The 22,590-nt window shown below is 46.4% G+C and overlaps 1 long non-coding RNA gene across 1 annotated transcript; it reads left to right on the top strand.

The window, feature by feature from the left end:
- The first annotated feature begins 7,555 nt into the window (after nt 1-7,555).
- On the top strand, nt 7,556-21,725 carry LOC143695207 (uncharacterized). Its single transcript, XR_013184256.1, has 3 exons — nt 7,556-7,618; nt 18,857-19,077; nt 21,183-21,725. It is a non-coding gene; the product is annotated as an uncharacterized LOC143695207 (long non-coding RNA).
- Nucleotides 21,726-22,590: the final 865 nt, after the last annotated feature.

Raw genomic sequence — 22,590 nt, 5'->3', positions numbered from 1 at the left:
AGTGCTGTAGCAAGCCTGCAAGCTCATACATCTTGTCTTTGGGTGGTTGGTGTTTTTTAACTGCCTCTATATTTCTTAATTCAAAGACTTGAGGAGTTCAGTACTTGTTGCCTGCCTCGAGATGTCTGGTGAAATGTCTGCTGACATCTTGTCTCTAGTGTTAGTGCCAATGGCAGGTGAATAAGCAAAATGAGAGAGCAGCTGCCTGGAGCCTGGGCCACAGCACAGGGATAAGGGAGAAGTGCTGCTCATTTGTCTCCTTCATGTCCTCCATGTCTGGGCATGAAGAGAAGGTGTGAGCTTATAGCTGATGTACATTTACACCTAATTAAAAGCTTTTTTACTCTAAGGATGATCAAACACTGGAACAACTTGACATAAGAGGCTGTGGAGGCTCCATCCTTGGAGATATTATGGCCTTTGTATTATAAAGAGAATCAACAAGACTGAATATTCTCTCTGCTGCAAAGCAAGAAACTCTGCTGGCATCAAAACCATCTCAGTGCTGGACTGAAAGAGGAGCTGACGTCTCAGCAACAACACTCATCTATCTCCAAGATTTTTGCCAGTTTGGAAGACTGGAGGCTGGAAACATGGCCAGAATAATCTAGGATAATCTCAGGCAAAGTACAGAACAAATTAATTAATAACTTGTTTCTGGAAGCTCTGGAATGATGGATCTGTGGCTGATTAATGTGGTGGTGTGTTCCCCAGGACTGATCATGTCAGCTGTGCTGCTTTCCATGGAGGGACTTCAATCACTGACTTGGGAAAGTGTTGGTAGAGAAGTTCTATGATGAGAGGAAATTTGAGCTTTTAAGATATTTGGATCATTAAGAAAGAGTTATTATGTGCAGCATTGATTCATCAACTTGTGCTTTTAAGTTAATGAGCTCTGTTTGGCATTTGCAATCTCTCCTTTTTCTGGACTGCAAGCAGTAATCAATCAAAACCCAGCTCTGAAGTGACTGGAGAAGTACCAACAGCAAACTGTGCCCTTGGCAGGGGTCTGGATATTCACTGGAACCTGCAAAGGGCTCTGGCTGTCTAAAGAACCTTCCCATCTTACACACTGCTGAATCACCAGCCTGGGGTTGCTCTGGGACAGGCAACAAGAGTGGAGAGAGCTTTACCTGTCAGGGAGCTGTCAAGCACTGAAGAGAAAGGAATTCCTTTGTTGGGACTTTTGTTGGGCAAAAAGCTCAAGGTCCTCACCAGTTCTTGGACAAGTCTTCACATGAATTGCAAATCCAAAAGCAGAGACCTGCAAGGTCCCAGTATATACTCTGTTTATTTTCCAAGCACTCTCCAGAGTTAAAACTTTCCATGCAGTTTCTCCACAGTCTCCTTGGTCCAGCTGTAAATCAGGGATAAAATTTGCTCAATGACTCCTAGACAAATGAATGGAAGCATCACAGCTATTCCACATGACTGCAGTTCTCCAGGTCCTGGAGCTGAGTTCCTGTGGTCTGTTCCTACCTGGCAGAATGTTTCCATGAGCACTAAAAGCTGCACTCAGACATCATTTATCTATCAAATCAGAAAATATTTTAATTTTTCAAAGAAAAATACCACTACCACACCACCCCACAGTCTTACAGGAGAACTTGCTGGAATTCCTTAGGAATGGAAAGAAGCCTCAATAACTAACATTTGTTGATTTCTTCTTGAGGCTGGGAAAAGAGAATATTGAATGAAGAAAAATGTTAGTTTGACTGAAAACAAAAGCAAAACTTGCTCTAAAGCTAGGACTGAGCTGGAATTTCTTTCTAGTGTTTGCAAAGGATGATAAAATTAAGCACTAGGAAAATATCACATCTCACAATGATGAATGTGATTACATCAGACTTTCTAAATACAGCTTGATGAATATGTGCAATAAATACAGAAGTAAACACAGGGGAAAAAGATCAGAAGTCATTTGACTTTACGTAGTACAACCCTAAAAACCATTTGTGTTGTGCATCAACTCTTCTGCAGGGTTTTTCCAACCAGAATTACAAAGTACTTCACAAACTTGGATCAGCTCCTCATGCTTTGAATCATTTGGGGAAATATTTCCCTTTGAATGTGGGAGATAACTGAGCCATGGAAATCAGCAGAGGTGAAGGAGTGATCCAGGGGCACAGGCAGGGAAAGCCTCCTCTCCTTCCCTCTCAGCATGAAGGTGCTTGGGCATCAGACAGCAGCACAGCACCTGTGAGCCAATGCTTGGATCTGCTGCAGCCACTGGCCAACCTGACAAACCAAATTTTCCTTAGTAAAAAGGCAAAGCTTTAGTAATAAAATTAGCATTAGTAAAATGCTTTATTCAGGTCAGCACTATTGCTCAGGAAAGATACACAGCACAGGTGTGAGAACCTGTGAATGTGAATTTCAGATGCTTCACTGGCATGTTTTAGGGTGCTGTGATCCTCTGCCTCCAGTGCAAGAGATGCTGGGTCTTCCCCCCAGAGCAGCAAGGGCTGAAATCCTGAGGTCAGAAAGGAATTCCTGGGAGCATCCCCAGTTTGACTGCCCTGGACTCCTGCAAACATTCCTCATTCTCAGGGAAGGACACAGAAATCACGTACACAATTAGAGCTCATGCTGAATTCACTCTGTCTTAGCCCCTGTCATGGCTGAGGAAGTGCTTTCTAACACATTTTCCAGAGGATAATGTTGTTAGCAACTCTATGGTATTATTTAATTTGATTTTACTCTGCTAATAAGCCACAAAACATCGTCAGACACTCTCTTGATGCTACTCATAGCTGACCTCCTTTCTGTGGGATGTGCAAATATCCATCCACATCACCCCAAAACAACAGGGCCTGCAATACCTGTCCCAGCCTACCTGGCTTCTGCTGCTTTTGGCTCTGTCTTCTCTCCCTGTGGATCCCTGCAGCTGTTCTGGAGCAATTTTAGTTATCAAGAGACAGCTCAAGTTCCAAGAACACAAAGTAAATAAACCATTAATGGTGTCTGTACCAAATTAAAACCTCTCTAATCTTTGTACTTCTATCTTTATTTATTCTACTAATTTCATGGCTGGAACGAGTCTAAATATAAACAAAACGTTCTCCACTATCCATCCACACAGCCCAGAGTCTTGGCTCCAAGGAAATGTGCTGACACAGTTAAAGGAAACCCACAGTAGCAAAATCCAGCAGTTTTCACCCTTTCCTAAATGACCACTCCAATGCTGTGAACTGGGATGAACCCAGGAATCTTCAGCCCATTAAATAACATAGAAAATGGAGCATGTTCATTATTCTCTGATGAGTCTTCCCACCTCTGAGGGCTTCTCCAGAGCCTCTCTCAGGGCAAGAACACAGGCATTCAGATCTGAAATTGCTGTGCACTGAAATTACCCAGTGGATGGAAGATGAATTTCTTCTCTTCTAGACAAGACTGTCAAGATGGAATATCTAGAAACTCTTCATAGCAATGTGTTTTTAAGAGAGTGGAGTTATCTCTTATTAAAAGTGGTTGAAAAATCCATGCAGCAACCTTTCAGAAGTGAACATTACCATGTTGTGTATGCACGGGCAGATGGAGGAATGGATGGTTTCACGTGTTCTTTTTATTTCCAAATGCTGTAACTCTGCTGCTTTCCTTTCCTCTGTCCAACATCAGCCAGCCCACACTCTGAACACAACCACAGAGGAAATGCATCAAGGCAGGAGTTCTTAATAGTCACTAAAAATGATTCTAAAAATGGATAAATGTTTGCAGTGATCTAGGCAGTAAAACACTGCAAAATACTTTTTTTTCTGCTTGTACCAAAGTTTTTGAGAATGACTAATACACTATTTCCACTGGCTCCAAAACATGCAGGTACAAATTATTGCTTGAGAGAAGGGAAACATCTGTTCTTCCCCAGCCTATTGCCTTATGACTGTGAGGTTTGAAATCCTCCATTTCTAAATGTTAATGACCCATGTGTGGGGTTGGTTGACCAACCATGCATGGCCACAGAGAGGAGAGTTTCTGTTGAGAAGTTTCTTTCTTCTAACACAGCATGAAGAAATTTCAGTCACCTGGGTCATCATGGTCCCCGAGGCTCCTCAGAGTCATCAAATTCAGTCTCCTTAGCAAACAGTAAAACACAAGGTAAATGTCATTAAAATGGTGGGGCTTGTGCAAAAAGCATTGTGGAAAGGAATATTTTAACATCCTGCCGTTATAATTTTCTGTGTCTATGACACTGTAAGCTGCTTCCACACTGCCTAATTAACACAGTCATTAATATCCTGTTACAGGAACCAGAATGTGTTGGGAGTGTTCCACGGGGTTTTGCTGACTGGCTTTATTTATTCACACAGCTATGGTGAATTCATTATCACATTCCCTGAATGTGCCCCATCATTGTGGCAAAGATCTGTCTGTGGTAAGAGGATGGTCCTTGGCTAAACGAGCAGCTTTTTGCATCTTGCCTCTCCCACACCCCTCCTGTATCCTCCAAGGCTAAGGGAGGCCACTGCCAGGTTCTAGTTTGATCCCTGAAACACAATCCATGGCAATTTTGCCCAGTAACACCTGCACTGAATGATATTAGCATGCAGGCTGCCTTGCTGTGCAAATAAACTCTCTTCAAGTTTGACAACTGCTCATGGAAGTAGAAATCTTTCATAAAATCTTCCAGACCTAATTAACTTATGTGAAGTGCTGTAAAATTTATAGCCTTTCTCTGGAGAGCCCATTGCATTGGCTGCCCACCCCACCTTTAAAATCCTGTGTTTTGTTCCTTGATTGCAGTTTTGGGACTCGAGGCTTCAGCCCTGGCATTTCATTATGCCTCCACTGGGCATCAGGGATGGAACAGGCTGTTCTCCCAGGGTTCTCTCCAGCAATGTGGCTCTGAGAGAGGAGTTTTGGTTGCCTGAAGCCAAGCTGCAGCTTGGTATCAGTCCCCCTTTGACTGATATGGCCAACTGGCCAGAAGAATTCAGTAGTCCCTCATTGTCACCTCCTTGTGCCATTGCAAAAATTTTTACCTTGTACAGCTGCAAAAACTAGCAAGAGTTGTGTGGGGGAAAGGAATACCTGGGTGAATGTGGCAGGGAAATGATAGTTCTTGCTCTCAGAGAGCCTTGTGACCCTCTGAGCATGTCAGGAGATGGAGCCCTCTGACATTCTGGCTTCAGTCTCTGAGTGTAATGCAAGAGATAGCACAAATCATTAGGAACAGCTCTTTGCAATTCCCACCACCAGCTCATACAAGCCCAGTAAAAACCATCACAGAAAAGGATTGGGTTGTTTTCTCCCCTCCTCTCTATTCCTACTGGAAGAGGCACAGGGCACATTTCTAAACAAAGGGGTTTCTTTCTTTCAGCCCTCAAGCCACTGAGTTCAAAGCTGGCTCAGATACCTCTGGCCCATGTGGCAGCCTGTGCTTTGGGTACAGCTCTGTTGTCTGACCTCCCTGACATCCCAAGATTCTTTCTCAACACCTGCTCCAGTTTGAATTTTCTTTCCTAAATCTACTTTGAAGACAAACACGTTGAATCCATGGCCTGAGACAGAGCTATGACACCATTTAATGCCATTTCTAATCTCACTTCTTATACAAGTCAGTATTCCTTAACACCCACTAAAAATTCTCACATGGAGCATACTAAAGTCAAACCTCCCAATTACAAGAAAGAGCCACTGTGGGTAAAATCCCCCAAAGCAGAACCCAGATAAGCCATCTACCTTTTCCTCCTTGGCTTCTAGGGCTGCAAAGTTATCAGTTCCCATCAGACCTCACCAAACAAACCCATCCAGTCTGAGGCTGTAACATTGCTTTCTGCTGAGACCACAGGGGCAAGCAAAAGCTTTGATCAACTAACCACTGCAAACTTTTATTTATTTTTAATTTCCTTTTTACGTAGCAGACATGGCTTGCAACAAAAGGTCATTTGAAAAAAGGGATTTGGCCAGTGCACAGAGCAGCAATGTTTTCCACAGCACACTCAGCTCAGCTGTGCCAGGGCTAGGAGGGCCTGTCCTAGGGCTACCAGCGGGTTTTGGTCATTATTTTCATCCAGATTTTTGGCCACTCTGATTTTTATTCAGTTTTTGGAATGGGATAGGTTGACACAGAATAAACCTCTGCCTGGGAAGCCTGGTAGATGCCTTTGAGATGTTTTCTTGGTGCCTGTTTCACTGGCCACGTAACTCATTCTGTCCCATTTCTTACATAACTGGTAAATTTTCAGTTTCAAATCCATGACTAACCAAGAGATACAAATTCCTAGGGATAGTGGAAGAAAACAGAGAGAGCTGGTGCAGCTGTGATTGCAGAGAGGTCTGGCACAGGTTTCTATCCAAGCCAGTACCACAGCACCTGGATTAACCCCATGGCCTAACTTTTCCTCTTTTTTTTTCTTCCACATTTTAACAGTGCTCTGTTATGCACCTCCATTCTTGTGCTGCTGATCTGCCTCACTGGCTTCTTTGAAGGGAAATAAGGACGTGACTTTCCTCTGTCCTGGCCAGCAAACCCAAGGGATCAGAGATTAAGGTGAGCTGTCCCTGGGTGTGCACATCCCTCAGTACTGCAGCCAAGAGACTGAGGCAAAACCAGCTGATTATTTCCCCAAAAGCAGCTTCCATCTGGTGAGAATGAATATTCCATCATCATCATCATCATCAGGAATAAACCTGTACAGGTCCAGCCAGTCTGTACTGACTGCATCACACAACAGCCCACAACAGCATCACACAACAGAAATGAGTAACAAGCAGGAAAATCACAGGAAATGCTCTGCCAGCACTGCTGCACAGAGGGAGTGGGATTTAGGATTTCAAAGGATATGAAAACCCTGACAAGAAAAGGAATAATGACATTTGCCAGCAATTGCAGATAAAGGAAAAATCATGCATGATTTTGGGGTTTCATAGAAATATCGATGGTATTCTCTTTCTGTTGGGTCTGGAACATCTTACACATGAGATCCTTGATGACTTCATTGCAAATTCCTCAGGCTCCATTCTCATGCAGTTTGTAAACAATGAAAATTCACCCTTGGCAGCATTTGCTGCACCACAGTGCTTTGAAGTGTGAGTTCACACTTATTGCTGAGCCTCCTGCAGCACACCAAGAGCACAGGACACAGGACTGCACTCCTGGAAGATAACAGCTTCACAGAAAGCAGAGGGACCTCAGAGAACAGGTAATCCATCTCTTTACCACGAACCAAGTCTAATCAAAGCCAAGCACTCCTGACGTGTTCTTAAAGACCTTCAGGAACAGACCTCACCACGTCCCCAGACAATCAATTCCAAGGCTTGCATTGTCCTTTGCCAATACTTCTTTTTGTTTTATGTCTCCCTTTAATCATTCTCACTGCAGTTTACACACATTATTTCTTGTCTTACCCAGTATGAGCTCACAGAACAGATTATTCCCTTCTGTGCAGCAGCACGGCCTGGATTTGCCACAGTTCTCTGTCTTTGTAGGTTATGGAGGCAAGTTAAAGGATGTCTGATGAGCTCTGTTACTCTGCCTGCAGGCTCTCCAGCCAGTTTGTGTTTCCCTTGAGGAGCAGCCCCAAACACAGTGATGTATGCAAGATGAGAATGATCAGCAAGGGGCTCAAGCCACTCTGGTAGACTGAAATGTGATGGAGCTCCCATTGATCTCATCCAGGTATGTGCTGGGACCAAACTGTTCAGATCTTTTGAATGTGAAATGGAATCTACAGCCTAATTCCTTTTGGCAAGAAAAAAGACCTGAAACTCTCTAGGAATCAGCAAATGAGCTCCTGAATTTAATTGCATGACTACTCCATGCCATCTTTCACAAGATGAAACAAAGGTATCATGATTGCATTGTCCTAAACAAGATAATGTTCTTTTTCTCTCATGTCTTTTTTTAAAAATCTGAATTGATACTTGGCTTGGGATGAAATGCTGCTCATACTGAACAGACAAAAATTGTCAGAAAGTTCAAGGACTTATTTGAAATTCATGCTACTGAACTACCCAGAGTGTGTTGGGAAAATTTTCCCTTAGGGTGTTATTGGGATCTCAGTTTCCAAGAAGACTTCCAGACTTGTTTAGTTTCAGCCAAGCTAATAATCTCCCTCTGTGGCATTTGGTTCTTTTCCTTCTATTCCTTATCAGGAATTTTAAGATACATGTGAGAATAGAGAAAGCATAAAGTGACTAAATATAGTCAGCAGCAGGCTGGACATCTCCAAAATCTTCAGCAAAGAGCTAATTTTGACTGGAGGATAATTTTCTGGTTGGGGACTTGTCTATGGTCAGTGGCTGACTCAGGAAATCTGAGAAAAAAAAAATCAATTTTTTCATTTGGGATTTAACTCAAAGATGGGATAAACCTGCCCTGTCCAAACTGGTCAGGGAGGATCAGAGCCACTGAATCTGATGCTGCTGTGGCTGAGCTCACTGAGCTCACTGAGCTGTGCTCACCACCCAACTTACAAATCCTGTACATTAAAAGTCATTCTCTAATACCTGAATCTCTGACTCTGCCTGGGAAACAGGGGCATGTTCCTTCTAGCCCAACCAATGGGTGAATTTTCTTTGGGGTAGGTTAAAAGCAAAATAATAAGGAAAAGGAAAAAAAAAAAGAAGTCACAGAATGCAGCCAGTTCCCACTGCAGAGCTCTCTTATTTGCTGAACTTCAATGGACACCTTTGAGCACCTCTGCTTAAAAAACAATGGAAAAATAAATTTCAAAAAAACACAACAATTTCTACTTCTAGGAATGCTTTTAGCAACCCTTCAGTGATCCTAATTTTAGACCATTTTTCATTCAAATTTAGCAATTTCTAAAGTTTAATTACAGAGTTATTTTTATTTTTATTGCTATCGTTCAGCCTGATAGCAAATTATTTCTTTGAGATTTCATTTTCAGTGTACACTGGAGCATCTTTCTGGAAATGCTGCCCTTGATTTGAACACCCTTCCAAGGGAGATGTGCACAAAAAAAAAAAATCCACATCCAGCAGTCACATAAGCAGTGTGTGCCTAATTTGTATGGCTAAAGCTAAAGATCAGAAATGTTGCAGATGAACATTATGGCTACACACTGTCTCATCTTTTCCTTTTGGGAGCAATGAAGGAAGCATTTAGCTAAAGCACTTGCATAGGTAATGTTGCCATCTTGCTTTCCTTCTGAGCTGGCAGCTGTCTGCAATTTATGCATGAAATATGGAGCATAAATACTGCTCCACCAAGGGGAAATATGGTGATGTAGAATTCAAAAAAGAAGTGGGGACTAAAGGGCCATTAAGTTTTTTATTAGCACTACCTCACAAATATTCCAGCATGCTGATGGACTTCTCTCACCACAAACTCTCAGTGCAGACTCTAGGGCTGCCCAAGGGGGATGGAGCAGGATGCCAACATTTGGAAAGACTGGAGAAAATTAGACAGAAATGGAAGAAAAAAGAGTTAAACCTTAGGACTGTTTGTTCCACTCTCAACAAACGGAGGCATCTCAGAGGAGGGCACAGGCCTGACTTCAAACTGCTATGAAGGACTTGAGAATTGGTGAAGATCTGGCATATGAGAAGTTCTGGTCACTTTGCTCACTGTGTCCATGAGTGTTCCACACAGATCACACAGCATTAGCACAAAGCACTGGGTGATCACCTTAACCTGGCTCAGCTTCCACCCTCCCAGTCTCTCACCCTGCTATTCCCACAGCTCTCACATTCCCACACCTGTGTGCACCACAGCAAACTCTGCCAGTGGTTAAATGAGTTCCAGTGGGCCTGAGCTGGGCTGAAGGGGGAGGCTGGGCTGAACTTGTGGACCTGAGAACAGTTCAGCACTTCTCATCTCAAAATACCTTGCAAAAGTGCTTAAAATATCTTCAGTTCTCCTTGAATTAAATCCTTCTTCACTTTTTTCTTCCTTTTGTTGTTTTTCCTACCTTTGCCATTTCTGCAACAAAGCAAAGAGTAGCAGAACCCTCCAGATTTCTTTGCTTCTACTTTTTGAGAACCTTCTCACAAAGCCACATCCCTGATCCCATTTCCTGCATTCCCTTCACCGTGGAAGTGTTGTGCTTTCATTATTGAGACATCATATTTCCCTGCTTTAAATCCTCTGCAACTCTGTGAAACTTGAAGTGACAATCAAAGCTAGACACTACTTGAGGAAATGGTGGTTTGTTTTGTGGTGCCATCAGAAGATCATGGTTCTGGGGACTCAAAGTTCCACAGGATTTCATAACCCCACACAGCACCTTGGTCACCAGTGTCTCCCTGCCCAGCCTGTGCTGGAACAATTCCTTACCCTCTGTTCACTCCACACACCCTCCTCCTTCCCCGCTCCTTAGGCAGTCTTACATTCTCCCCACATTTTTTTCACTGCCCAGATGCTTTTCTAGAACAAAAAGAGGCCAGGATGGCTTTTCCATGGCACGAGCATCTGTCTGTCCCTTTGCACACTCACCCCCCACACTTCCCAGCTCTCCTCAGGGTGATCAGGAATTCACACCATCCTCTGGGGTTCCTTTCTTTGCTGCCCTCCCCAGAGGCTCCATCCTGCCCCTGTGATGCTGCCTGAGCCCAGTGGGTGCTGCAGACTCCCCTGGTGCTCCCTGACGTGCCTGGCCCTGCTCATGTCCTGGCAGCCTCTGAGCAGAGCAGCCCAGGGCTGGCCTGGCTCACCTGAGCAGGAGCCTGCCTGTGCTGCAAAACCTCCTCTCTTGCCTTAGGCAGGATTTAATTGACCACTTGGAGGATTCAGGGATTAGGGAGGATTGGCACAGGGCTGCTCACCTCTGCTCCTTGCAGAACTCCCTCTGCCTGTGGTGGAGCTGAGCCGCCTCCAGAGGAGGCAGGGGTTCAGTGCAGCTCATCCAGCAGCCCCTGCTCCACTCCAGCTCCAAGAGCTTCAGGCCTTTCCCATCCCTGCTGCGAGTTCTGAAGGGAGGCAGCCAGCCCCAGGCATAAATCCACAGTGATTTATGTGCCACTGGCAGGCTGTTGGTTTAATCTGTACAGGTTCAGGTGTATGAGATCCATATAAAGGCTTTAGCTACAAAAAAAATACAATTTTATGTTCTATGTCCCTGATTGCCTTGGCATGTGCTGGACTTTGCTTAGAACTTTGAGAAGGAAATCTGTAGCAAGTTCTGCTGCTTCCAGCTCCTCAGATCTGGTTCTTCTCCTTCCCCATGTCCATAACACAACCCTCTGCTACCCTCTTTACCTTCTGCTCTTCTGCCACTGACAGATGCTTGTCCTCTTTGGGTTTTAATTTCCATTGGGTTTACATTTGAGCTTTATTTTGTCCTGAATTCTACTCTAAAGTAAGGATATTTATTATCTATGATTCATGCATGTGCATGTTCCAACATGTAACTCAGCTACAGGGCAAGGTAAAGATCCTTTTTTGGAAAATAAATCCTTTTCTCACTGCATGTTTCTCCAGGTGTGTAACTGTGATGGGTGTCTCCCACTGAACAATGAACGTCTTTCATGCAGAATGGTAGAAATCACAATATAAGTCTGGAAAAGGAGGCAGTGAAATCACAATATAAGTCTGGAAAAGGAGGCAGTGACCAAACAATAGTAATGATGGCTAATGAACACCCATGAGATGCTGGGAACCAAGGATCCTGCTCAGGCCAACGGGAGGTGGTGCCTGACCAACCAAAGGCACCTCTGAGCTCTCCTGTGACAACAGCAGGAACAGAAGACACTGTTGCCCGATGTGAAATGTTGCTTTACAAGAGCTAAACAAGAAATAACTGTGCCAAACCCAGACATTTTCCTAAGAAATTCCCTGCCAGTGCTCATGGGGCATTGTGGTTTTACCTGAGTTCATGGAAGAAGGCAGCTGGAAAGCCTCAAAACTCACTGGAGGAGAGAACAGAAAGGGCTTCAGGGCACAGAACTGGCTCGGAAAGTGTCTTTGAAAGCTGCCAGCATGGAAACTGCTAGCTATTGCTGACCTTTCCCATGTTTACAGAAGCCAAACTTTCAACACCTGTAACTGGGAGGGAATGAGCCGAAGAAAGATCTGACTCACATCGTCATTTTCACCTCCTAAGAGAAACAATTCTGCAAGGCTTCAAGCACTCACCGTGCCAGCCACAAGGCAGTGTCCCTGGAGAACGAGCTGTCTCTGAGCTCTGCCACCCCATTTCATTGCTGGCGTTCATTCCACATCCCTCTGCAGCATCCTGACCCCACACTCTGCCTGTTCACTGCTGGGCCCCTCGCCCTTGCCTCCCTCCCGTGCTCCTGCCTGCCCGCCTGGCTGGAGCCAGGGCAGATCCTGCCTGAGCTCACCCTCAGCTCTGCTCTCCATGAGGGGCTCCATGAGGTCTCTCTCCTCTCTCACTGGCACCACGGGCAGTGCAGGGCTTGGGCAGAGCAGGCTCCTGGCAGACCCTTCTCGCTGAGCTGAGTGATGCTGCCCAGGCTCAGGGGGGACAGGGCAGAGCAGCACCCTGGGGCCAGGCTCCTTCCCTTGGGATGCAGGTGAGAAAGGGATTCTGTTGATGCAGGCACTGCTGGGATGGGTAAGAGCCTGAATGAGAGATGCTGGACTCCAGGCAGATCTTCAAAATGCAGTTTATCACATCCAGGAGTTAGAGCAGTGCAGGGTGGTGGGTGACAGAGCTGTGCCCACAGCTGTCAGCTCCAGCTGCAGGCAGCCCTGGAGACCCTTTGGTTTTGGTTACAGTGCATTATAGACTGTTCTTTGCTGAGCATCTTCATACAGTAGAACCAATCTATACCTTAACTGTTATCTATGGCCTATCATAACTACTGTAATTATCATATCCATTACAGTTTAAGCTAGAAGCTGTTTTTCAGTTTTCTTGCAGTGGAAAATCCTGAGACCTTTTTTCTACTTCCAACATTGGCAGGCTTTTTTGCCTGTGCTCTCTTTCTGCTTGGAAAAAACATCTTCATGTTGGAGGTGGGTTTCTCCTTTGCTCTAAGTCATAAAAACTCCTTCTAACTCACACACCCTTTGCCTCCTTGGTTATCCAGTGAGACTGGCTCAGCAACTCTTTTCTATCAAAACTTGCTTCCATCTCTATTCCTTCTTCAGACTCTACATTCAAAATTCTTTCTGCTAAGCACACATATCTGTGAGACTTTCTTGTCAAACTTTCATCCTTCCCAACAGGGATGTTCTTGCAGGGAGAATAAAGAGTGAAGCTGTTGCTTCTGACAGCCTGTCAGAGTCCTCAGGGAGACACTGAAATGCTGGAAGACAGGACAGATATAATAATATCTCATTATTCAGATTTCTGAAAAAAGCTCAGTGGAGAAAAAGCAATTCACTGGTGTTGAGCTTCTGGATCGTTTTTTGGTTATCCTGAGTAATTAGGAGAGATTTAAATTTCTGCTTTCCCAAAAACAAACCAGTGAGACTGAGGTTGGGATGTGGTCATCTGGCACCCGTGGCTGAGACTCAAATCTGCACATTGCATAATTAGTGATGAAATTCCATGTGTTGGCAATGCCAGTGACAATCCAGCTGCAGCACAAGGCTCGTGCAGTTGTCTCCATGTGCTTCTCCTGTTTCTTGAAGGAACTCAATATTTCATCTTCCTGCAAAATATTTAACCAATTCCTTTCTCTGTAAAAGGCAATTTGTGACACAGGGTAAGGAGAAAGTTCATTGGAAATAACCCTGGGGGATTTTCATTAAAATATCTCACTGCTACCAGAATGTGGGTTTGGGTTCTTTCCCCTTCTTTAAAGTTTATTTTATACCAAGTTTATAACTGTGACTGAATTATTTTTCCTGCCTATAAAATACCAAGAAAATGGAACTAAAATCTGTGGAATGGCAATAACGTACTTTTCTTTTTTCAGTCTGAGGTAGATTTATTTATCTCTATTAATGCTAGACAGGCATATTTTAGAGATTCATGGCTGGATCCATGTAAAGCCAGGCACAACAGGGAGAAATATAGGCATGGTATTTTTTTGTTAGTGCAGTTTAAATGAGCAAATGAAAAAGAGCAATCCTTTTCATGCTCTTCTCCTGCAAGAGCAATTCCGTGATTATTGATTGTTACTAGAAATAACTGTCTAATATTGAAATAGCTGTTTCAGGCACAGGATGCACAATGTTCATGCTGCTTGAGCTTTTTGTTTCAAAGTGTTATCAGTACTCATAAACAGAGTTTCACCCGATTTCCTTCCATAAGATGAGATTTAATTACAAGATTCAATTATTTCTGTAATCAAGATTGATTTCTGGAGAAAGAAGTGATAGAGAAGAGGGACACAGAAGGGTGATGCAGAACCAATCACAGTTACACATGCATCCCCAGGCCTACAAGCCAAGACATTCCCATTTCATCATTCACAGAAATAAATTATCTCAGCAGTGTGAACATTGCTAATTTTTTTCCTGGGTGTTTAAATGATGTTAACAAATTTTATCTCATTATTCAATTTTGTGGTGTTCTCACATAGGGCTTAAATCTGACTTGTCCCAGCTGTTGGGGTCACGGTCCCAGTTCCCCAAAGTACAGATGGGGAGGGAATGGGACAGACCTGAGAACTGCAGCAGTGCCAAAGCTGCAAGAGGAATGCCTCATTTTCCCTCACAGCTTCACAGCATGCCCAGACAGGCTCTTTTGAATTAAATGCACATAGATAGGTGTGGGAAATCTCTCCATAGATATTTTAATGATTTTTTTCTTCATCATGCACTGCCTAGGTTAACCCTTATGGTACATAGCAACCGTCCTTTAAGAAAAATAATTTTCTCAGCGAGGCTTTCTAGAAAAGACCCTCAGTGCTGTGTTGTGGAGCAGCTCTGTGCTCTGAGGGAGCCCTGCTGAGGGTGGAGGAGAGGCAGAGGCAGGGACACCCAGCCCTGCAGGTGTGCCAGTGCCATGGATGATGCCACTTTCCCTCTCCTTGGGAACATGGCCTCTCCCTCCGTCTGCTCAGCACAGCTCTCAGCCCGAGCCAGCTGTGCCTTTGTGACCCCTGGAAGCTCTGAGTGCTCAGTGCCTTGGGGTGGGCAGGGCTGGGATCCCAGCCCCAGGGGAGTCACGGGGGCAGGGGCACAACCTCAGTCCCTTTGATCAGTGTGGCTGGCAGGAGCCCTGGCACAGGGTGTGCAGAGGCATCCTGTGCTCAGTCTGCTGTCAGCTCTGAGTGTGGCATTCCCTGAACGCCTACGAGTTACCCTGCAGCTTTGATCACCTCAGTTTGTTGGGAAACAGAGATTATGTGATACCAGTGTGCTGAGCTTCTTGGAATCACAGATTCCAAGAATCTGCAGGCAAAGGTAATGCACAAGGTTTGGCCCACAGAAAGTATTTTCTTGTATTTCTGTAGGATAATAATCACCACATTCTTTTACTGCTCTCAGGAAAACACAAACTTGGTTTGGTGTGCATCTTGAACAAAACAAGGAGAGCCTTCTCACACTGCCCCTTTGCCCTCCTCTGCTCTGGGAGACACTCACTGCTGTGCCTGCAGCTGTGGGGAGGCTGGCAGTGTGTGCAGAGCTGCCCTTTAAGAATGTTCCCTATTCCACTGGGACAGAGGAGCGCCACAAAAAGCACAGAGATTATTTTGTAATGGACCTGATTTGCTGCACCTGTGTTTCCCTGGGTCAGCTGCCAGGGTGCAGGCCTGGTGCACAAGTTTTGGCAGTGTTTGGTAACAAAGAATGGCAGTGCCATGCCCAGCCTGCTCCAGGAATGCCAGTGATCCTGGAAGCACAGCCACAGTAATTAACACATTTGCACCTGCTGCAGGCTGTGACAGGCTCAGCACTGTGGGGACCTTCTGTTCACCACAGGCAGCTCTGCAGCACCTCCACATCCTCAGTGAATCATTCCTTCACTGAGGCAGTGATTTGCATGTTGGCTGACTCTTTGCACAGGGAAAAAATGCCACAGAAGCAGAGAAGGGTTTGGTTTGGAAGGAGCCTGAAGGATCAGCTGGTTCCACCCCTCTGGCACAGGCAGGGGCAGCCTCCACCATCCCTGGCTGCTCCAAGCCCTGTCCAAGCTGGCCCTGGACACTTGGAGCCCAATCCTGTCCCAAACACCCATCCTGACTCTTGGCTGCTGAGAGCACATGTCCCAGGGTCTGTGGGCTGGGAGGGTCTGTGATTTGCTTTCTCTGTGCACACACACACACACACAGATGAAGTTTCAGGAGGAGCCAGTTCTGGGGTTTTTCTGGCACCAGGTGTCTCCTCTGTTGTGGTGTTTGCTTTGCAGATTTGTGCCATCCCCAGGTCCCTGCCTTGGTCAGTGACTGCCACAGGAACTGTCAGCGCAGGTGTTCATTCATCCTGTGATGGGATGAGTGAAAATCCCTGCTACTCATCCCTCCCCTGGGCATGTCCCTTCCCAGGCCTTGTTGGGCTGTTTGGATGCACCCCCTTTCAAAAGGAGCCTCCAGGAGCCCCTTCCCAGAGGAGGGGAAGGGGCTGTGTGAGCACTCTGCTCCCAGCTGGGTCACAGATACAAACATTCCTTGCAATGTTTGGAACTTGTATTTCTCATTGGGCCAGACATACTGAGGAGGGAAAAAAAATGTATTTAACTATTACAGTTTGTTGAAGTTCCAGTTAAGCTTGAAGTTAGGCAAAAAGGAAAACAGAGCTAGGGAATACAATATTTTTTCATCAGTGACTCAAGATAAAAGATTCAGTGAGAGGCACCCTCTGAAGTGCTAAACTGATGAGTTCTGAAGACATAGATCTCTGTTCTGACAGGACCTAATACTGCATAAAAGATATTTTTCAAGAAACAGTGCTTTAAACATTTACTGCTCAGAGACAAGACTCTTAATGAGTACATTTATGCAAAATATAAACCACAATATTAACCTTTACTGAGAGCAGATAAACATGCTGTGCATTGCTTGGAAGGCATTAAAAATGTCATTTCAAGCATCCTGATTTTCTTCTGCCTCTTCTTTTTTATCATACAATGGGAATAGTTGCAGGATCATTGCAGGTTGTGCAGGACTGCAGCTTGCACTGGCTGCCTGTGGTACAGAGGCACTCAGCTCCCATGGCTTGGCAAGGAGAGTCCCAGCTCTGAACAAGCTCAGGATACTCCAGAATTTTGCTGCTCTCTTCACCCACGCAGCACATGCAGCAGTGTGGGCATCAGGGTGCTGTTCCCAAGCTGCTGGAGCCTGGGCAGTGGGCTCACACTTCTCCTTGTGCTATGGCTCAGGAGCAGCTCCACTCCATCCTGAGCATTCTCCTGCAGCCACCTGCCTGCACCAGCCTGCCCTGCTGCTCCAAGCTAGGCTGGCATCTGTACCAGGGGAGAATTGGCGACTGAGTGCTGTTCTGAGGAAGCTGATGGCATTTTCTGGATGCCAAGGGGTTTATCAATTGCTTTAGTTACTGAGTAAGACACACCCAGTCCAGTGAGAACCCAGGTTCCACATCCTCTCTTAGAAAGGGCCAGCAGCATGCCTCAGTGCCCTGGCCCATGGGAATCAGCCTTTGCTTTACCCAGACAATGAGAGCCTTTGTTCCATGGGAAGAAGGCACCTGACTGAAGCAGGTGACACCCATTTGATTCTGGGACCTGGGGAGGTTAAAACTCCCTGACACTTTGTGATGCAGTGCCTGCAGAGGAATGGTCCCCTCCAAGACACCCTGCTCCGGCTGGCTGGGCTGTTTGCTGATGCTGTTATCACTCTGCTATCAGTGGTGCTATCAACCCCTCTCCATGCTTGGTGAGTTTCCCTTTGCTGCCATCCAGGCCACAAGGTGATCCCTCAGCTGTGGTCCCCATGATGAGCTCCACTGAAGCCAGACTTTGTTTGCTTCCCTGGGATTTCACAGGTGCAGCCCGTCACGGAGTTCAGGCACGTGTTCCTCTGAAGGGACAAAAACAAAATTCCTGATCAACCTAGAGATGTTGCTGTGAAACATTTGCTGTGAAACATCAGCCAAGTCAGTGAGGGAAGAGGGAGGAAGAGCACAGGTCTGCTGGGGAGTGGCTGAGGGGGCTGGGGGTGCTCAGCCTGGAGAAAAGGAGGCTCAGGAGCTCCCTGGCAGGAGGCTGTGGCCAGGTCGGGGTCAGTCTCTTTTCTCAGGTAACAGGACAAGGGAAAATAGCCTCAAATTGCACCAGGGGAAGTTTAGGTTGGACATTGGGAACATTTCTCTCCAGAAAGGACTGTCCAGCCCTGCCTGGCACAGCTCCCCAGGGCAGTGGTGGAGTCCCCATCCCTGGAGGGGTTTAACAGGCTCATGGATGTGGCACCTGGGGACATGGGACAGTGGTGGCCTTTGCAGTGCTGAGGGAACAGCTGGACTCTGTGATTCAGGGTGCTGTTCCAGCCTCAATGCTGTTGTGATTCTGTGTCAAAGGAGGAAGTGGAGAAGAAGAAAAAGGGACAGAAACTCGTGTGGAAGTTTGCTGGCTCAGTCCACCAGGAGTGCATTCTGTGCCAATCATTCACATGAACATACTGATATATGGTTAGCTTTGACTTCTCTGATACTTATCTGCATAATTTGTTCTATGTTTTCACTTATCTCCTCTTCAATAAGGAAAACATGCCAATAACAGAATGCGTGGGTCAAGTTCTATTTATCAATTTTATTTGTTTTGGCTACAAGGTGGAGATTAGAACATGCAAGTGGGAGGGAAATAGGCTGAATATGAAAGCGGGTGATCTGAATGCACAGCCAGAAACCTGGGCCTGGACCATCCACTGCAAACCCCCTGCCTGGGTCAGTAACACTTTCCTGTAAAAGAGAACGGGTGTAGTCAGGTTCAAACTTGCCTCTGGTGAGCCAAAAGGATCTGCTCTTTAAATATGAACAGGTATCTCAGCCCCCCCATTCTGGATTATCCTAAACAAGATTTTTTTTTTTTAATTTGGTAGTAAATGCAGCTGAAAATCACTTTTCTTTTTGCAACTGCAGGTATTGTACAGCTGTCACACGGCCAGAGTGCTTTGATGAGAGGATTTAAGGGAAGGTGCTCTCTGCTCAGCTGAAGAACAGAAATTCAAAGGAGAAGCAGACCTTCCCTGGTACTCACATCTTGCCCCTGGGTGGAAAGGGCAGTGGGTGTTGGACACCTCCATGGGTGTCAGAGTAAGGGACTATTACAGAGAGAGCAGCTCATCCTGCAGGCAATCCAGGTACACACTCTGAGCAAAGAGATGTTTCCTACAAGACAATCAGTAATGGAAAGGGAATGTAAGAAAGAGTGATATTTAATGTGATGTGAGAGAGGTAGTAATTCATGGCAGATGATGGTGACAGCTGGGGAATCACAGTGTCAGACTCCACAGAGTGATGGAGAGGAGTTCCTGGTTGTACACACAGGGAATTGCTCCTTTCCCCTGAATAAAAAATCCTTTGCTTTCACACATACTCGCTGCTGTGGCAGGAAGGACAGGGCAAAGGGTAAAGGATAATTTCACTAAAGGGCTTCTAGGAAGGAAATGTTGTTTTGTTGGGTTTCTTATTTTGCAGAGTAACCTTATTTTTGAATCCAACCCTCCCTGCTCTCAGCAGAAGGCAGCTGGAACTGAACCCTCACACAATCTAGGGTAATATTGTGTGTGTGAGCACTGGGGTCATGGTTAGACTTGGTGACCTTAAAGGTCTTTTCCAGCCTAAATAGGTCTGTGAGTCAGTGGAAATCCCAACTAGCTAGGGTAACAACTGGGAGAGACCAGAAAGGACTGTCTGCTTTTCCTTGGCTCAAAATACAGACTATGATACCTGGGAATGCTTCTCCTTGGACAGGAGCCTGATCAGGGCTGGCTCTTTTTGCCATGGGGTTTTGCAGAGAGGGCTCAGGAGTGTCCATTGCCAGAGCAGGCATCACACAGGGATTCCCTGCTGTGCCCAGGCTCAAACCAAGCTGGGAAATCTTGAGTTGAAGCTGAGCCAGACCCAAGGGACACTCACCCTGCTGGCTCCTGGCTGGGTCCTGGCAGCCCAGCCCACCTCACCTCTGCTGCCAGCAGTGACAGCATGAGGGATCCCTCCCCAGACCAGAGGGGGTCACCCATCAGGAGAGCAACTCTGTGTTTATTACCTGCTCTGCCTTCTCCCTGGAGCCAGGAATGTTGCAAGTGAGCGAGCAGCTACAAAAGAACCATCTAATTTTTATGACCTCAAGTCATAAATCTGTGATAGTTTGTTTTCACTGTGGCTTTATTTGCTACCTGCCTCAAAAAAGATCAAGAGAGTCAAGGGCAGAGCAGGCTATAAGGAATGAAGGGATGGCTTTGTCCTCTGTCTCCTCCTGCACCAGCAGGGCCCAGTGGGGCACAAGCAGATGTGGGCAGGCCCCCTCTCCACCCTGAGGAAACAAACCAGGCACGAGGGGTCTGTGGGCTCATCAGACACTCCTCACACTGCTCACAGTGCTCATCAGCCACTACTCACACTGCTCACAGTGCTCATCAGACACTCCTCACACTCCTCACACTCCTCACACTGCCCACAGGGCTCTGCTGAGCTGAGCCTCACGAGTCTCCCTGTTCTGGGGAGTCTTTGGGCTTGCTCTTGCCCATGGACAGACCTCCCCCTCTGCAGAAAACAGGGGATTTGGAAAAGCTGAGGTGAGCAAAGAAGGAAAACTTCTGTCCAAAGTGTTCAGATCAAAGTCAGACAGGGAAGATGCTGGAGGCAGGAGGGAAAGAAGTAATCTGGTTTGCTTTTGTCTTCCAAAAGAAAATGAGCCTGGGAAGAAGCACACCAGAGTGACAGGGCCTGGATTTCTGAGCAACTTTCCTGGGCACTCCAAGAGCTTGGGCCAAGAAATATTTGAAGCTGTGAGTGCACTGGGTCCTTCAGAGCAGACTGACACAATGACAGCTTCCTCCACGCTGTGCACCAAGAGGAATGATGGCCTGGCCCCTCTTTAAGCAGTTTCTACCTCTGCAGCCCCACATGCCAAGCTGGCAGTGCTGGAGCTGCCTGCCCTGTGCCCGTGATCACTGTGCTGTGAAAATGACCTGGAACAGGCTCATGGACATGGCTGCTCATGTATAACACAGCAGAAAAAGTCATTGTCACTGCCAAGGAAAGACAAAAGGCCACCAAACAATAACCCAGCTGTAAATGAAGGCTATAAATATGGAGATAGGTGGGAGGTATCTACAGGCTTCCTCTCACACCGGGTTGGAAAGTGTCCTTCAGGTCAAGATGCTGTGTGTGCCATGAGCAGCTTTTTCTGATCAGAAATTTTTCAGTGGGAAAAAAAATTTGCTTTTCTTACTTTCCATAGGTCAACATTTGGATGCAAGGTCAGAGTTCAACTTTAGGTGGAAAACAGGGATAAGTGATGCCTGTGGCCCCTGGACACCCTGTGTCTCATGCAGAAGGAGCTCCTGCAAGGATTTGAAAGTAAATTTGAAAAATCAATTCAAAAATATGATTGATTGCACAGAATGAAGCTGTGGGGACAAGTGAGAGCAAAAGATTGCACAAAGATCATGGTGCATTGAAAAATCACACTAATTGCAGCTGTCTTCATGCTGTGACTGCCCCCCTGAAACTGTTCTCTGCAAGATTCATTGGGCAAAGGCTGAAATGTTATTTAGTTGTGCAGTAATGCCATAGCTGTGCCACAGCCATAGTTGTTGCCAGGTGGGTGAGATTTGCATTTGATTTGCATTAAATCCTGAGGACATACTTCAGGCAGCAGTTTGCTCCTGCATTGCTGGGTTTCAGCCCAATTCCTGATCCCAGATGCAGGTCTGGCAGAGGATGTACACACACATTTAGGGCTGGATTCATCTTGGATGGATTGTGTGTGTGCTGGGCACATCACAGGAGCAGGAGAGGAGAGGAGAGGAGAGGAGAGGAGAGGAGAGGAGAGGAGAGGAGAGGAGAGGAGAGGAGAGGAGAGGAGAGGAGAGGAGAGGAGAGGACGAGTGAAACTGGGTGCAACAGCAGAAGGAGAGGAAAGGACCAGGCACAGCTGGATCTGTGACCTCCGTACACGAAGCTTGGGAAGCTGCGGATGCTCCTCGGCTCGGGCAGGCTCCCGGCGATCTCCCAGTGCCCTCTGCTGACACCAGACCGGAGCAGCCTCTGCAGAAGCCCGAGCGGCATCCACCGAGTTGCTCAACAGAGATCCCGAGCTCTTCATTCCTCTGGCAGCACAAAACCACAACAATTCCCCTCTGGGAAAACGCTGGAGCGGCGCTGGCCTGTCCCTTCCCGCAGCTCCTGCGGGGATGCCCCGTGTCCTGCCCGTGCCTGCCCGCCCACGGAAACAGCCGGGATTGATTCAGCCTTGCAGGATGCTGTGGAGAAGCACTCCGGGGAGACTGACTGCTGCACCACACCGTGTGTTGGGGGGATGATCCTCCTGTGCCGATGGAGGGTGTTTCCATGTCCGTGTGTCCACGTGTCCGTGTGCCCGTATGTCCGTGTGCGGGGGTGCTCACAATCTGCTTCGCCTCCCCAGCTGATTCCTGCCTGGTCTCGGTGCCCTCTAGTGTTGTGAATGCTCCAGTATGTAAAAAAAAAAAAAAAAAAACAACTGTAAAACTGGTCTCTGCTTCAAAATTCCTGGTTTTGCTAACTCTCAACAAACGAATTCTGTTAATTATGCAGCACAGTTACAACTGAAGGGAGACAATGTGACCCTGAGCATATCGGATGATCGCAACACCAGACACCTGAGA

This window comes from Agelaius phoeniceus, chromosome 14 (assembly GCF_051311805.1).
Source record: "Agelaius phoeniceus isolate bAgePho1 chromosome 14, bAgePho1.hap1, whole genome shotgun sequence".
Classification (NCBI taxonomy): Eukaryota; Metazoa; Chordata; class Aves; order Passeriformes; family Icteridae; genus Agelaius; species Agelaius phoeniceus.
The sequence above is the reverse complement of the archived record's forward strand: the minus strand, read 5'-3'. Positions and strand labels throughout refer to the sequence as shown.